The 16,236-nt window shown below is 41.6% G+C and overlaps 1 pseudogene; it reads right to left on the reverse strand.

Annotated features, from left to right (window-relative positions):
- Positions 1–3,354: 3,354 nt before the first annotated feature.
- LOC124776064 lies at positions 3,355–15,856 on the reverse strand (annotated as a pseudogene).
- Positions 15,857–16,236: the final 380 nt, after the last annotated feature.

Below are 16,236 nucleotides of genomic sequence, written 5' to 3' on the forward strand. Positions count from 1 at the left end.
ACATAAAAACATCCTTCAACACTGACAATAAACTACAACATAATTTTTTTAAATAGTAATTCCACTGGAGATTTGTATAAAATTTCTGGCATGTACAAACTCACATACTCCTGCTCTTGCTTCTACATAGGTCAAACAGGGAGAAATTTTGCAACCGGCTACATAGAACATATGGACGCCCTTCGACCCAAAAACTTAAATAAGTCCAATTTTGTATCACATATTGCTCATCATGAGCACTCTGCTGGTGATATCAATGAGAATCTCTCTGTGCTACAAATTGCTGAAAAAGGAATACAGATGGACCTCCTTGAAAAATTAGAGATTTACATACACAAACTAAAATCAGCCCAGAAAATGCTAAATGCACAAACTGAATCAACACAAACCTTTCTCTTTCAGAGTTTGCTGGACATCCTGGCACCAAAACAACAAAAATGACAATAACAACACATATTCATATTCCTGCATAACTTTTATTCTCCTTGTCATGTAACAACTATGGCATTCTGTAATTTATAGAAAGTTTTCAATTACATAGTAAATACTCCACTACATTTCTCTACCTTTTGTGTAACTGTTGCCGCATATTAGAGGTATGTTGCCAATATAAAAACACTCCTGCAGCTAGCAAAATTTACTGAAATATAATATCTGTACTAATAATATTTGGACTGTAATATAATATATCTTACAAATACCATGATGTTGTGAAATGTAATATCTATCACATGCACATTCTTTCTAAAAACATCCAATTTTCGTTTCTGTTAATCAGTGTAAAACCAAGTGCAGACAAATACTTTGTATATTTGTTTACATCTAGCTGCACCTGGTTCACACCAGAATGTCCTTGTAACACCTCCATCTGATGATGAGCCTGCAGTGGCTCGAAAACATGTTTATTGTTGAACGAATCGTATCAAAACACCAAAAAAAGCTACTGGTTGCATATTTATTACCAGATAAATCGGCAGTTGAAATCACAGTCGCAATTCGTCATCCACAATGTATATACTGAAATACAGTAGCTCTGAAACGTTGGTTAATATGCCTGATGTACCGCACTGTTGTTCTTTTTATGTTACAGCCTACGTTTACATTCTTTGTTAAAGGACTTAGACTTGTCACAGCTCGTGATTAATCAAGTCTGAAGATGATCAATATATGTGATCGAAACTGGTAATTAAGTGCGACTATTTGATTATCAGAAAATTATAATAAATTTTTTAATAATATTAATTAGTGTTCTACCTTCCTTAATACACATCTAGAAGTAGGTTGTGGGGCCGACAGTATACTGGGAAGCAGAGGCCACCGGCTCTTTCGCCGGGCATCCCAAAATTCGCCGCCCACTGCACGCCGCCCGCGCCGGACGCGTGAATATAAATGGCCTCGTTATGGGCACTCGCTCTTTGTGATCTCTCTCTATTCTCGTCCCCTTTTTTTGTCATTCTTTTGCGGCCCCGTTAGACGGTACATGCTCGAGCGCGGCGTAGGCCTGTCTCGGCTAAATTGACGTCGATCCGTGCCGCCAGTGTGACGTCACCGCTCGCGGAGGCCACCGCTCCGCTCTGGTCGTTTGACTCTCGGCGTCTCCGCCCCTGGGCCCGCTACATCATGCCGGAGGCGTGTCGCCGGTCCCGCTGGCAAGCTTATGGCAAATGACTGAATATATTATATATTACGAGCCACTTCCACGCTACAGATAGGACGCTGAATCGTGCTAATAGTGGAGGGCCGGAGAATGATTTAAAGACCAGCAACAGTCATAACGAGAACGGAAATGAATGGCGTAAAGATATGAAACTTACGGAAGCTAAAAACAGAAATTGTGAAATACAATGGGCTTTGGTTAAATGTCAAACTATATTTGAACTGAATATTGAGAAAATGTTATTACATAAAAAATTATATTTTTTTCAAAAAATTTGCCTCTTGATTTTCTAATTCTAAATATTGTGGGAGCATTCGTTGTCATGAAAATACATAACAGCAATGATTATTATTTTATCATCAACATAACCAGCAAATAGAATTCCTCTTGATACGGGCAACAGGAAGCTCACAAAGTGAAACTAAATTTGTATGAAATATATATATATATATAACTGGGGAAAGACTATATAATAAAACTGGGTAAGACTGTAGCTTGTTTAATTCCTTCGCTAGTTAAAATGGCATTCTTACTCATTTAGTTCCCTGTTTTCATTACAAATTTAATTTCACTTTGTGAACTCCTTGTTGCCCATATCAAGAGGAATTCTATTTCCTATTTATATTGATGAAAAAATAATAATCATTGCTGTTATGTATTTTCATGACAACGATTGCTCCCACAATATTAAGAATTAGAAAATCAAGAGACAAATTTTTTGAAAGAAGTATAACTTTTTATGTAAAAACAATTTCACAATCTTCAGTTCAAAGATAGTTTTTGCAATGAAACTGCATGCCTTGTAGCCCTTTGCAACGCTGAAGAGAGCGTTTTACTTCGACCTACAACACCCTATATAAGTGCATTAGTCTCCATAAATTAGGTCAAAGACACAAAACGTCGTGGAATGTGCACAAAACGCCAACACAAATAAAAGAAAATTGCTTCGTCGATTGGCGATGAGGCCAGCCATTGAGAGATTGGTGGCAAGTCAGACTCTTACAGAGTACACCACTTCTTCAAATGCTCATCCTAGTGATCACTATTTAAATACTACGCATTTACGAAAAAGAACTGCGTGTTCTGCACGTCTGTGATTTTCAGTTAATTTATTTGGGCTTACTTAATACTCTATACGGAAAAAGGAAGTTTTTTATATCTAACCTTTTGGCCCCTGTGCGCAACTTAACTCGCCGGAAAATACTTTCCTCTATCAACGACAGCAAGGAGTTTTATTAGGTCTTCTGCAGCAGTATGTAATTTTGTATGTTCGAATACTATAGGATTTGCTCAGTATAATTTTCGTAGACTATTCGAAATGCTGATGCAGTATCTGCTAAATCTCTTTTTCAATTAAGTTTTTAACTGTTAAAAGTTCCAGTAGTAACAGCCTTGAACACTGATACATCTTTCACACAACTAGAACCCGAAGATCAATTTGAAGAAACGTTAAAACCAAATGTAACTAAAGAAGTAGAAGTATTACTCAGATCGGAATAAATAGTTTTAAAATTGATACCCGTAGAAGTCAAAGGGTATAGGTATTTTTAATTTTGGAGTGAAATATAGAATTCACTAGTTAAAGCAGACTTGTACAAATTTGCGTGGCCAATATTAACAAGTAAGAAGCAGTCTAGTGCGGACCTCTAGTGGCTGAAATGAAAACTGCTAAGACGATTTCGTATTTTCTTCCAAAGTCACTTGTGTGTCTTAGCTATCAAGTGACTGCAGACAACTCTTTGTTTTCCTGGCTGAGTCTGTAACAGAAGTTGTGTAATTTAAAATTATGAGTGTTTCTAAGCGATTTATCTTTATTATTTTATTTACCACTCTTTTCATTATGTTACAAATAGTTTTAAGCAATAAAAGATAAGTGAACATCTATTCAAAATATCTGACCTCTATAAAGAATTTGTGCGGGAAATAATTTACCACACGTTAAGGAGAGTTGCTATAGATATATGTTTGTGTAACTAAATCTTTTATGTATATTAAGTTGCGACAGTATACTTCCATTTCCTTAAATCTATTCTTAATTATTCATGTAGCGCCAACCTACATATCCATACTTCTATGGTCTCCCAGTACTTCTCGAGCCGGCCGTTGTGGCCGAGCGATTCTAGGCGCTTCAGTCCGGAACCGCGCTGCTGCTGCGGTCGTGGGTTCGAATCCCGCCTCGGGCATGGATGTGTGTCATGTCCTTATGTTAGTCAGGTTTAAATAGTTCTAAGTCTAGGGGACTGATGACCTCAGATGTTAAGTCCCATAGTGCTTAGAGCCATTTGAACCATTTGAAATACTTCCCATGTCTGCTAACATAAAGACCAGATATCTGCTGACTGGCACGAAAAACGCAACACCTCAATTTCTTACAAAACTTGAAATTTATTTTAAATTTATGAGACTATTGTGACACTAATCCAGTATCTTATGACGGAATATTGCGGTACCTCCTAGCTGTGTCCAAGAATGAAAAAAGGAAGACGATTCTAAACAAATTTAACACGTTAAGCCAGATATCCACACTTCAAGGAAATTTTGAGTAAGCTTATAAAGGTAATGCACATCTGTTTTGATCTTACACTTCACACTTAAATTCACAGATTCCGGAGACGATCTCGGAGGTCTCTGCTTGTACCTTCAGAAGTGTGTGTTGCCACGTCTTGCACCAATGAAGACATTCAACATTTCAGGCATGCTCCTGATTGATGTGGTAATGTCCTGTTGACGAATCATATCCCATTCTTTCAGGAGGGCTTTCCATAGGTCCTGTAGGGTCTCTGGACAGTGCTGAAAGGCTCTTCTCCCAAGCCAGTCCCAAACGTGCTCAATGCTATTCAAGTCAGGGTTTCCTGCAGGTCAACCCATAGCATGAATCTCTCGTTTCATTCACGAACTCTTGCACAATACCTGCAACGTATGGGCATGTGATGTTGTGCATTAGTGTAAAATCATTACTAATAAATGGGTCGAAAGTAACAAAATGCTCCAGAAGGATTTCCTCCACATATCGACGTGCGGCAAGGCTCCCATGCTTCACGACGACCAAATCCGTCCTTGCAGGTGTATTGACACCACCCTGAAAAGGCCTCCTGGATGAGAATGTGCTGAGGGAATACCTTTCGCCCGGGTTTCTCCAGACCCTCTCGCTTCAGTCGAAGGGCAAGACGTGACTCACCTGTGGACAACACTTGATCCCATTGTTGTACTGTCCAGTCAACATGTTCCCTTGCGAAACGTAGTCGAGCTGTGCAATTCTCTCTGGTGAGTTCTGAACCTGTAGCAGATCTTCTGGACTAAGGATTGGCTTCTCCTTGTCTTCTTCGAACGGTTCTCTCACTAATATTGACCCTTCGAAGGTGGTGGAGTTGATTTCCTGCTTTGATAACGGTGGTGTGTGGGTTACAGAGAACTTGAAGTTCTAAGAAGTGGTCATCTCTCTCCGATTGTTCTTTGTCTCCTTGAGAAGCCTCCAATTTCCCTGTACCTTCGTACGGTTCTGGAAATCGTGGAGAGTGTATTCCTCAAGACTCCTGCAACGTAATGAATGCTGTGGCCATCTTCCACCAAAGCAACAGCTTTCGCAGCTTCTTCAGGGCTAAACTGCGTATTTACTCCAAAAACCTTATTACAATAACCACAGAAAGATCCTACAAAAAACGGTTGAAATGGTTCTGAGCACTATGGGACTTAACATATGAGGTCATCAGTCCCCTAGAACTACTCAAACCTAACTAACCTAAGGACGTCACACACATGCATGCCCGAGGCAGGATTCGAACCAGCGACAGTAGCAGTTGCGCGGTTTCAGACTGAAGCGCTTGGAACTGCTCGACCACAGTGGGCGGCAAAGATCCTATAAACACGTGTAATTGACAGGGATACAATTCAGGGTACAACAATAAGCGGTACAAGAGCGGGAAAACATTATTCGATCACATTCAGTGATGTGTTTTTCAGGCTGCGTAGGAAACAACAATTGAGGCTAGTGCGATAAACAATCAGCACTTCACTGTTTGCTAGAAAAGCAATGCCAATAACGTATCCGGTCTCAAAAAATTGATTGAAGTTTTTCACTTTGAATAATTACATAATTACACAACGATTACACATCATTTAGTTGGTGTTGCGTTTTTCGTGGCGTTCAGTGTATTTTTGAGAATCTTTATTTTCCGTCTATTTGGCACGTCAGCATGGTGCAGAGGAGGTGGGGGGGGGGGGGGGGGGAGGGCAAGCAACCGACCTTCGGTGCGGCCATAAATGTGTGGCTTGAAGTGGACTTCAGGGCCGAAGCTGCCTCCACCCTCGCTGTTTCGCCCTGCTCAGAGCCAGCCGCGTTTAAGTGACAGGGCGTAGCGCGGCGGACGGCTACCAGCGCTCGTGGAAAGACACAGCGCTACATGAAGGGAAAAAAAAATCCACCTTTTGAAGATGGTCTGTCCAAATCTTGAAATTAAACTGGGGCGTTGGTCGTAACATCGGCAAAACTTGGCTGGAGATTGGACGCCGCGGCAATCAGAATCATAAACGTTACTGTTGGATGACTTGAAGCTTTTATAAAAACTAGAATGAAGTTAGAATTTTAGTAAGGACACGCACACGGCTTCTTGCCTGCAAGAACGACTGTCTTGCTGTAACTGCGAGGGCCGTGCAGGCGAAGATGCGTTCCGATCGCTGTTAGCTGCCGCACACAGCTGGCGCGCACGCAGTCACAACTTCAAGTTACTTACAGAGATATGGGTAGGAATGTTTTTCCTTGGTATAATTCAGGAGTCGTGGTATTTGTTAACTTTGCGGAGTTCGTCGTTTCGTTAATCGTTAACCCCAATTAGTTGATTGACCTTCAGAATGCAATTTGCAAGTTTGAATGGCGTTTGCTCTCTCGAGTTCACTCTTCAACAGCACTGTCTGATACACTTTTCGCTTAACCAGTGGCAACATTCATCTCAAGATCCGGAAATTGGTACCAAGATTGGAGCTAAACGTAACTGTTTCTTTAACTTTATATTTAATGTCGTCTTGTTGAAGGTTTTCACACTTGAATGCACATTACGGGAAATAAATAGCATCTTTCATAAACCTGCGTTTTCATTCAGTAATTAGAGGTCCCATTAACTAATATGTGGTGTTGTGTGGTGGTTGACCTTTGTATTTCGTGCATGACTATCAACTTTTAAAGGTGGGCCTACACATGTTAACATTAGATTTAGTAAGATGTTATCAATTGTGCGACTTGTTTCATTACCCTTTAAAAATAAATTCCCATGATAGCATAAGGAGCTCCACTCCGTTTTCCGATTACGGGGACTTTACTTTTGCATCTCAGGAGTATGAAGAACTACGACCACAACCACTCTATCCCACAACAAGAGTGTATCAGGTGGACGTGTAGCCTTCAGGCACATGTCTCAAAGGGCGGTTGTGGGTCTGTTGTTAGCACTCACCTGGCCTGCACCAGTTTGGCTATTGGTTATAGTAATTCAAACAGTTTTTCAGTATGCCAAGACATTTATTTACCACCATAACTATCCTTGGAACTTGTGCCACTCGTAATCAAAATCACTTTGAGTAATAATCGTGCAAAACAGATGTAAAAAATAATTGAAATGCATATTATATACTCCACACACACGAATACGTACGTCTTCTCCGTGCACGTTCACCTTCAGATTTCCCAGCTACTCCTTTCTGTTAGGCCGTTCTGGAGTCTCTGTATTCGAACAATAGCCAATGAAAGGAGAGAAAATGGACGATTCCTCATAAGGGCGTGTACCGGATGGCAATGGCAGACGAGAAACTTACACTACTGGCCATTAAAATTACTACACCAAGAAGAAATGCAGATGATAAACGTGTATTCATTGGACAAATATATTATACTAGCACTGACATGTGATTACATTTTCACGCAGTTTGGGTGCATAGATCCTGAGAAATCAGTACCCACAACAACCACCTCTGGCCGTAATAACGGCATTGATACGCCTGGGAATTGACTCAAACAGAGCTTGGATGGCGTGTACAGGTACAGCTGCCCATGCAGCTTCAACACGATACCACAGTTCATCAAGAGTAGTGACTGGCGTATTGTGACGAGCCAGTTGCTCGGCCACCATTGACCAGACGTTTTCAGTTGGTGAGAGATATGGAGAATGTGCTGGCCAGGGCAGCAGTCGAACATTTTCTGTATCCAGAAAGGCCCGTACAGGACCTGCAACATGCGGTCGTGCATTATCCTGCTGAAATGTAGGGTTTCGCAGGGATCGAATGAAGGGTAGAGCCACGGGTCGCAACAAATCTGAAATGTAACGTGCACTGTTCAAAGTGCCGTCAATGCGAGCAAGAGGTGATCGAGACGTGTAACCAATGGCACCCCATACCATCACGCCGGGTGATACTCCAGTATGGCGACGACGAATACACGTTTCCAACGTGCGTTCACCGCGATGTCACCAAACACGGATGCGAGCATCATGATGCTGTAAACAGAACCTGGATTCATCCGAAAAAAATAATGTTTTTCCATTCGTGCACCCAGGTTTGTCGTTGAATACACCATCGCAGGCTCTCCTGTCTGTGATGCAGCGTCAAGGGTAACCGCAGCCATGATCTCCGAGCTGATAGTCCATGCTGCTGCAAACGTTGTCGAACTGTTCGTGTAGATGGTTGTTGTCTTGCAAACGTCCCCATCTGTTGACTCAGGGATTGAGAAGTGGCTGCACGATCCGTTACAGCCATGCGGATAAGATGCCTGTTATCTCGACTGCTAGTGATACGAGGCCGTTGGGATCCAGCACGGCGTTCCGTATTATCTTCCTGAAACCACCGATTCCATATTCTGCTAACAACCAACGCGAGCAGCAATGTCGCAATACGATAAACCGCAATCGCGATAGGCCTCAATCCGACCTTTATCAAAGTCGGAAACGTGATGGTACGCATTTCTCCTCCTTACACGAGTCATCACAACAACGTTTCACCAGGCAACGCGGGTCAACTGCTGTTTGTGTATGAGAAATCGGTTGGAAACTTTCCTCATGTCAGCACGTTGTAGGTGTCGCCACCGGTGCCAGCCTAGTGTGAATGCTCTGAAAAGCTAATCATTTGCATATCACAGCACCTTCTTCCTGTCGGTTAAATTTCGCGTCTGTAGCACGTAATCTTCGTGATGTAGCAATTTTAATGGCCAGTAGTGTATTTCTCAGTCGTTATCACGACCTAATACGTATCGTTCAGTCGAATTTATCCCACATTAAGCAAAAATGCAATTTACATATGCCGCCTTACTTGGCTGGAAGGACTGTCTTCCACCAAATCGTCATCATGTTTCAGATTTTGCAGGTCTCAGCATCGAGCCAATTAGCCTAAAATATTACCTCACTATTATTTCTTGTATTGATGTTCCCTCGTTTACTACTCAGACACTGGCGTTGCTATTCGTTCGTATTAGACTATGGTTATTGACGGAAGGGGCAGGAATGCCAATCAGTAAAAGTATTTTCTATGCTTCATACATTGACAACAGTGAGCCAACTATTATATACCTTAACCTCACTGTTGTTCCTCTGAATTAGGCGTGTTAGTTCAGTGAATATTGCTACGGGCAGTTATTTCAAAGCGTTTTGTCGTGAGTTACCGTTGTCCGCATGCACCAAGGAAGAAATGAGAGGAATGATCCATCTTCTGTGTCGTAAAAATGATTAGAGTTATGGAGATTATTCGTAGAATGCAGTTTCAATGCGGTGAAGGTAGTCGCAGTGAACGAAAACTGTACGAACGGATAAAGCGCTTTAGAGGTGTACATGGATTTGTCAATGACGAAGGGCGTTCGGTCAAGCTATTCACTTCGAAAATGGACAGGAATATCAAGACGATTGAGGGAATGGCTGATGTTGGATGAACGGATTATATTGTGCATGAATTGAAGACACGTTTCAATATTTGCAATGATCCACGAATCTATAATTTATACACATTAGGTGCCACGTCAACTGACGAAAAAACATTCAGGGTCGTATAGATGATGATATTACTTTTAAGGTGTTGTGAAGACGAAAGACAAAACTTTCCGAGTCGCTTAGTAACCGTTAATTAGACAACTGTCCAGTAAATGGCGGGGCACTCTGTGGAAACGATCATCATCGAATATAGAAAAAAGGTTCAAAAGCCAGATTGGTGGAGGAAAGTTGATGATGACAGTGTTTTGGTGTATGAAAAATAACCACTGACTACACCCATAAACTACAAACAGTGAACTAATGCGAACTGTCGAAATGAAAACAAAGAGGAGAGGGAAGCTTTCAAGTGGTGTGATTTTGGTTCATGATAATGCCCGCATCGAGAAAACAATCCAGTGAATTCAAAATATTGTTTTTGAGCAGCAGGAGCAGTTCTCATTTGATGGACTGTAATCATTTTTGTCTGGTGAAGGATCACCTGTGTGAACTCAAAATTTTTCTTGAATGACGCAGTTGTAGCTGCGGTGTGGAATTGGATATGTCAAAAAACAGCACTGGCAGACGTTATAAGAGAGGCGATGTGCATCACAGAAAGATTTTCTAGCGAAATTTCGAGAGAGCAATTTTTGGGGAGAGTCGGACAACATATTACGTTCCCCCACACACGCCTCACATAATGACCAAGACGAGAAAATTCGAGATATGTGGCTTGCAGAGTATGATGCAGATGAAGGGCGTCATGTTACTTGTAAAATTACAGATGGGTTTTGAAACGCCCGCTAAACCCGCTGGGCAGAAGAGGTGATTAGGACTGTGGAAAGTGCCAAATAAGGTTGGGGTCAGTTTCCCTTAAAATTGTAATTTATTGTAATTTAATAACACATTTACAGCCAAAGCGGCACTACGAGTTTCAAACGCCAAATCTTTCACGGGTGAAGGCCTCCAAACATGAAATCTTAAGAATCAACAAGGTAAATTTCAAGTGACTGAAAACACGCAGTTACAATTACAAATATATATATATATCACAGCTAGGGTCAAAGCCTCAAAGCAAGGATTGACAGACAAACATAAACAAGATGCAATACCAACGGCTGAAGGCCGACAATAAAATTTTCAAGATTTTAAAATAAATTACCATAACATTTCAAAGGCAGAAGGCCGCAATGTTTAAGAATAAGGTTCCAAGCCGTAATGTTTAAGCTTGAAAGGTAATTTTAAGATTAAGGTTCCAAGGCTGAAGGCCCATAGTTAATTTTCCAAAATAAAAAGAAAAATATAACCATAAGCCTTAAGTTTTAAGTAGCTGAAACTGGACTAAAAGAAAAGACAACACAACGCCAATGACCTTTCAGCAAGTATCCACTTGCCGGAATTCAAACTTACTTATATAAAACTCAGTAAACCCAGAAATTGTCTTTTAGCGTTGCTATGATAGATTATAAACAGATAATTAAACACCGGTGAGAAAAACAGTAAAAACAACAGCACTCAGAAGCCTCCAGGGGGTAGGTCTGCCCTCGTTCACTTAGGTGAGACAGGTGGTGAGCCTAACTACACTTGATCCGTCAGAGCTCAACCAAGGGACAGCCACGGACCGATCGACAAATGACTTGCTGCCACCAACCGGTACATGAGAAATCAAACACAAAATGTTACGGGCGTGATTATCCACAATGGTAAGGACACTGCCAGAAATTACGTTAGTGGCCAGGTCAGGTAACCGGAACACTAATAGCCACGAGGTAGAAAATTCCGCTGGTGCACTTGAATTGTAGTCAAACAATATAGTTAATTCCACCGCATGGCGGCTAAATGTCAGCAATGCAAACACTCGGTGTTGCTCACAGGAAAAACTCCCCAACAGCGAATCACCGAAACGAACCACACAACATGAATGGACGTGGCTTGGGTACTTGAAACCACTACTCAACTTTGACGTCCTGTGTCGGTGAACCATGAAGCTCGTAGCAATCGGACAGCTCCACACGCACTCCAACACTACGCAGGGACCGCCAGCAGACCCAGCCAACTGCACTGCATGGAGATAACTTCCCTGGTCCGCAGCAACCGACCGACTAGTCACAGAACGCTGACAAAATCTAAAATAGTCATCAGTGGAAATAACGCCAACTACACACACAACCTGACAAACACTTGCACGAAGACCTGAACGATACCAACAGTAACTAAGCATGCATGAAGACAAATCGGGAGTCGATGCGCACACACACAGCCGACTCATGAACGATCAGCGAGCCAAACCGCGTCGTCTGGTAGGACGACCAACCGACGATCCACCAAGACCGTGGCCCGGCTCAAGTGATGCGTGGCGGCAATGGTCGGGTGACCCATGTCGACGCAACCTCACTGCTGCTCCAACCCGACTGCACTAGTACCGCACTGCAACTCCCTGACTGGCAGCTCCGGACTGCGCTCCAGACGCGTTCCAACTGACTGGCAGACCCGAACTTGCGACCTGAACTTGCTGACGACAGACAACGACCGAGAAGTAATAACAAATGGCTCTGAGCACTATGTGACTTAACTTCTGAGGTCATCAGTCGCCTAGAACTTAGAACTAATTAAACCTAACTAACCTAAGGACATCACACACATCCATGCCCAAGCCAGGATTTGACCTTCCGGTTCCAGACTGTAGCGCCTAGAACCGCACGGCCACTCCGGCCGGCGAAGTAATAACAATCGAGCAAAGATACTACGAGAGGGGATATATCGATACGAGCTGCTAATGCCGCTCACGGTCAGGCAAAGCAGCAACTCGGTGACAGTAGTAATTTAAATTAACGTATTGAGGTGGAAGTACGTTAAAAGCAGGGTGTAAAATAAATGATGGCGGGAACATGAGCCATGCACGGCTCAGGTTTCGCAATAAGCGTCAAAAATTTGTTAAATAATACCTTTGTGTATGGTATTTTAGGGGCTTACAATCTTTTCAAATTCTCATATTCCTGTATTCTATTCACATAACATCCTTGATGCATGGGTTTTATTGTCATATAACTCTTCGGAAAGACTTGATAATTCCATTAGATGATGAATCAAGGTATATTACAAGGAAGTTGATCGAAAACGATTTCAGAATTATTTTTCCATTCATTTATTGTTTTCTTATTCATTCACCATACGTGTAATCAGTAAATTAGTAGACGAATAAGTACAACGTCATTTCATTATACACTGGAAAACATTAATTTAGTAATCTTCTATGAATACTGGCAGATAAATGGAAAATAAAAATAATAAATGGGTTTCGAACGTTGGCACAAAAATATAAAGCTATGACGCCATCCACTTCTTTCTCTTTCACACTGATACATTTTTATTAAATTTTTGGAATGACGTTTTGAAGTTTTAGTAATGGACATCAAGCATTTTCATGTTTAGCAACAACTGCCCATAAATTGTGTATTTACAACGTGTGTATACGTACAAAATACTTTAAATCAAATATTGCTACACCCACACTCGCACTCACACACACACACACACACACACACACACACACACACACAAGCACACACACACACACACACACACACACACACACACACACACACACTAAACAAAAGAAGACAGTAACAGAAGTAGCAAAATTCAGCTTTGTACCATTGGTAGACTTATATGTATTGTTGAAGAAACCAGCTCCAACAACACAATCATTCAAAAAGTAATTACTCATTCACAACCAAAAGTATCTATGATCCTGTTATAGGTAACTTTGATGTGATGGTCACCAAAGTACGGATACCAAATGACCTTCTTCACACTTATTCTATCTGCAGGTTTGTAAGTTAACATTTTTCTTAATAAATCAGTTGAAAGTTAACTATGTGGGGACTATATAAATGATTGAGAATGAAGTAAAATTTACTAACAACATTTATTTTACTAAACCAGACTTAAATTATGCTAAACAAGTTATTGATTGACTACAGTAAACAACTAACAGGTGGTTTGAGACTACAATGGACTAGGATCCTGGGTGGCAGGAGTGAGTCAAGTACTCTGGTCCTAAAAATGCGGATAACGCAATATGAATTGATCAGACACTGGGCAAACTTTGATTGATAAAATCTACTGTAGTTTCACTACATAGGTACAGCTGAGAGCAAGTGGCGATTGAGATTTGTACACCCTGACAATGCCGGAGTGGTAGTACATTACCCTGTCTGCTTCATGTGGCAATGTAACTTGCAACTGGCTAGACGGGTGCAGAGGAGGCGAGATGTGTGAATCGATCGCGGCCACGAAAGAAATGCAAAAATCTTACGGTCTAGCAGTCAGGCAGATGGATCGCGATTTACTCTCTACCAGAGCCCTGAAATCACGGTAGATTTCAATGTGTGACACACCAGTTTGCTGGTCGTACCAAGGACCAATTTGGCTCACTTATATGACAGAGGGCACAAGAATACCAAATGTCAAGACTGATAAAACAAGTAAGTGTGCCCTCGGCAAACAAGTATTCCAAGTTGTCTGAAGTCACACTGTCAGTGCAGTAAGAACTTGGCCACAGGTTCCCCAGTCTAAACTACTCGCAAGTGAAGTCAGTCTCAGGACAGGTCCCAAGCACCAGCCACACATGCCATAGCCTTGATTGGAAGTACTTTTATCAGAACAAAGTCGGAAAAAAAATTCCATTTTCCCACAAAGTGCATGAATGACACTGCTTTCACCCAGTATTGGGCCAATCACAGGACCCTAGAGGCTCTAAATCTCCCCTTGCACACGACAGCACAAACTCACGTCGAACCAGGGCAAGAGTTATGAAACCTGCATCTCTGGAAAAAAAGAAAATCGCCAATTACTGGCTTTTTCTCAAGTTTTTTTCGGAGGGGGGGAGATGATTTTCTCTGAAGTCATGTTGCTTCCCAAGACAACAAATGAACAGATACAATCTTAAAGATCTTGATCTAAATCGCCTGTGCCTTGGAGCTTGTTAGTCCTAGTTGTGAGATGTAATATAGATTCTATTTCTAAACGTTTCTCAAATGATGGAGTTTCTTATACAAGTGAGGTCGCTGACGGAAGTGGTTCACAGGCCTATTTGCAGTAACGGCAAACACAAAACTAATTGAATTTTTATTATGTGTGGCTCTGCACACAATGCCCAGTTTATGACTCCACTGTGTAGATGCGTTCCTTTAGTTGGTCACCCCCAGCCCAGGCCTCTTCTGGCACAGTGGCAGGTAGCTCGTCATTGTTCAGCTGCCCTGTCTGCCCCGTATGGCTGTGGGCCTGTCAAGCAAGATTTACTGAGGGATGAGCTCGCTGCCAATTGCTTTCAACTCCCAACATGCCGTTTCTATAAACTAAGAGCCATAAAAACACCTCATACTTTTAGACCTCTATCAGGCTCCATCGACATCTGCTCAGGCTGTTAACTTTCTAGAGTCTCACTCAAGGTGCATACGGGGGTAAAAAAAAAAAATCTTTAATAATTTTCCATATACGAAAAAATAGGTGAGAGAGTATCTTGTCCTCTCTCACAGACATTAAATTCTTCGTGCAACTGCTCAAATTTTCTTGAGTCCATTTAAGGAATGATGGCTTTTAATCTGGTGATTTGAGACATCAGGCCATGTTTCTTCTGTGGATGTTTTTAATATACGGAAGATCCTAAAAGTCAGTCTATTTCTATATCTCCTTGAAATAATGGCTTCTTTGTTGTCATTTCTACGCATATACATCCAATAGATCATACATCAATTGGACATGAGTATTTAAGAGAGCCCAATAAAACTTCAGCAGCTCTATATCAAAGGGATACTCTGAGTGGGATGCGGAAGGCACACCCCAATCCTAAATCAGCTACTTAAATGACTCCATTTGGTCCTAGAAGTTAATTCTGTGGTTTCAGATCTCCATGAATTATTCTTCGTTTGTGGCAATGCAGCACACCCAATGTGATCTTGTACACATAGGACTACACAACGTCTGGTGCAAGACAATTCCCACCTCCAAGCCACTCTAGGTATTGCATCAAATCCATATCCAAATACTCAAAAATAAGATAAAATCTACCACTTTCCATAATAAAATCTTCAAGTCTAACAATGTTTGGATGCATTAGCTCTTTCAGTAACGACGCCTTCCTCCTAATTTTCCAGCCGAATCCTTTTTGTGCAACGTATTGCCCAGTCTTCCTATTTCGTCCTTTATAAACCACTCCATACATACCTTCGCCAATCTGCTCGAACTTGGTAAAATCGTTCATTTTACCACCAGTCAGTTTCGTACAACTGATACCTGTTGCGTGATTAGCTAGCACTACAATAGTACACTAATAACTGTTTAAACAAGATGAATATTTCTACTGACCCACCACTTCAGTTGGATTGTTCACTCTCTAATAGGCACATAATACCTCGAAAACCGTCGTTTTCTTAGAAACGTGGAGTATCTATGGAAAAGCAGAGACACGTGTTTGCTCATTTGGATCTCTCTTCAGCTGTGTGAAGTTTATAGGGAATCGGCTTATGGCACTTGCAGTATTCTCCTTGTGAGAGGCAGTCACTGTACACTACTGCTGCGTCCTGTGCGGCGCTGGCACAACAGGCTCCGCTGTAAATAACGTAACAAAAATGATTATAAAAC

The sequence above is a fragment of the Schistocerca piceifrons genome, chromosome 1 (assembly GCF_021461385.2).
Source record: "Schistocerca piceifrons isolate TAMUIC-IGC-003096 chromosome 1, iqSchPice1.1, whole genome shotgun sequence".
In the NCBI taxonomy this organism is placed as follows: domain Eukaryota; kingdom Metazoa; phylum Arthropoda; class Insecta; order Orthoptera; family Acrididae; genus Schistocerca; species Schistocerca piceifrons.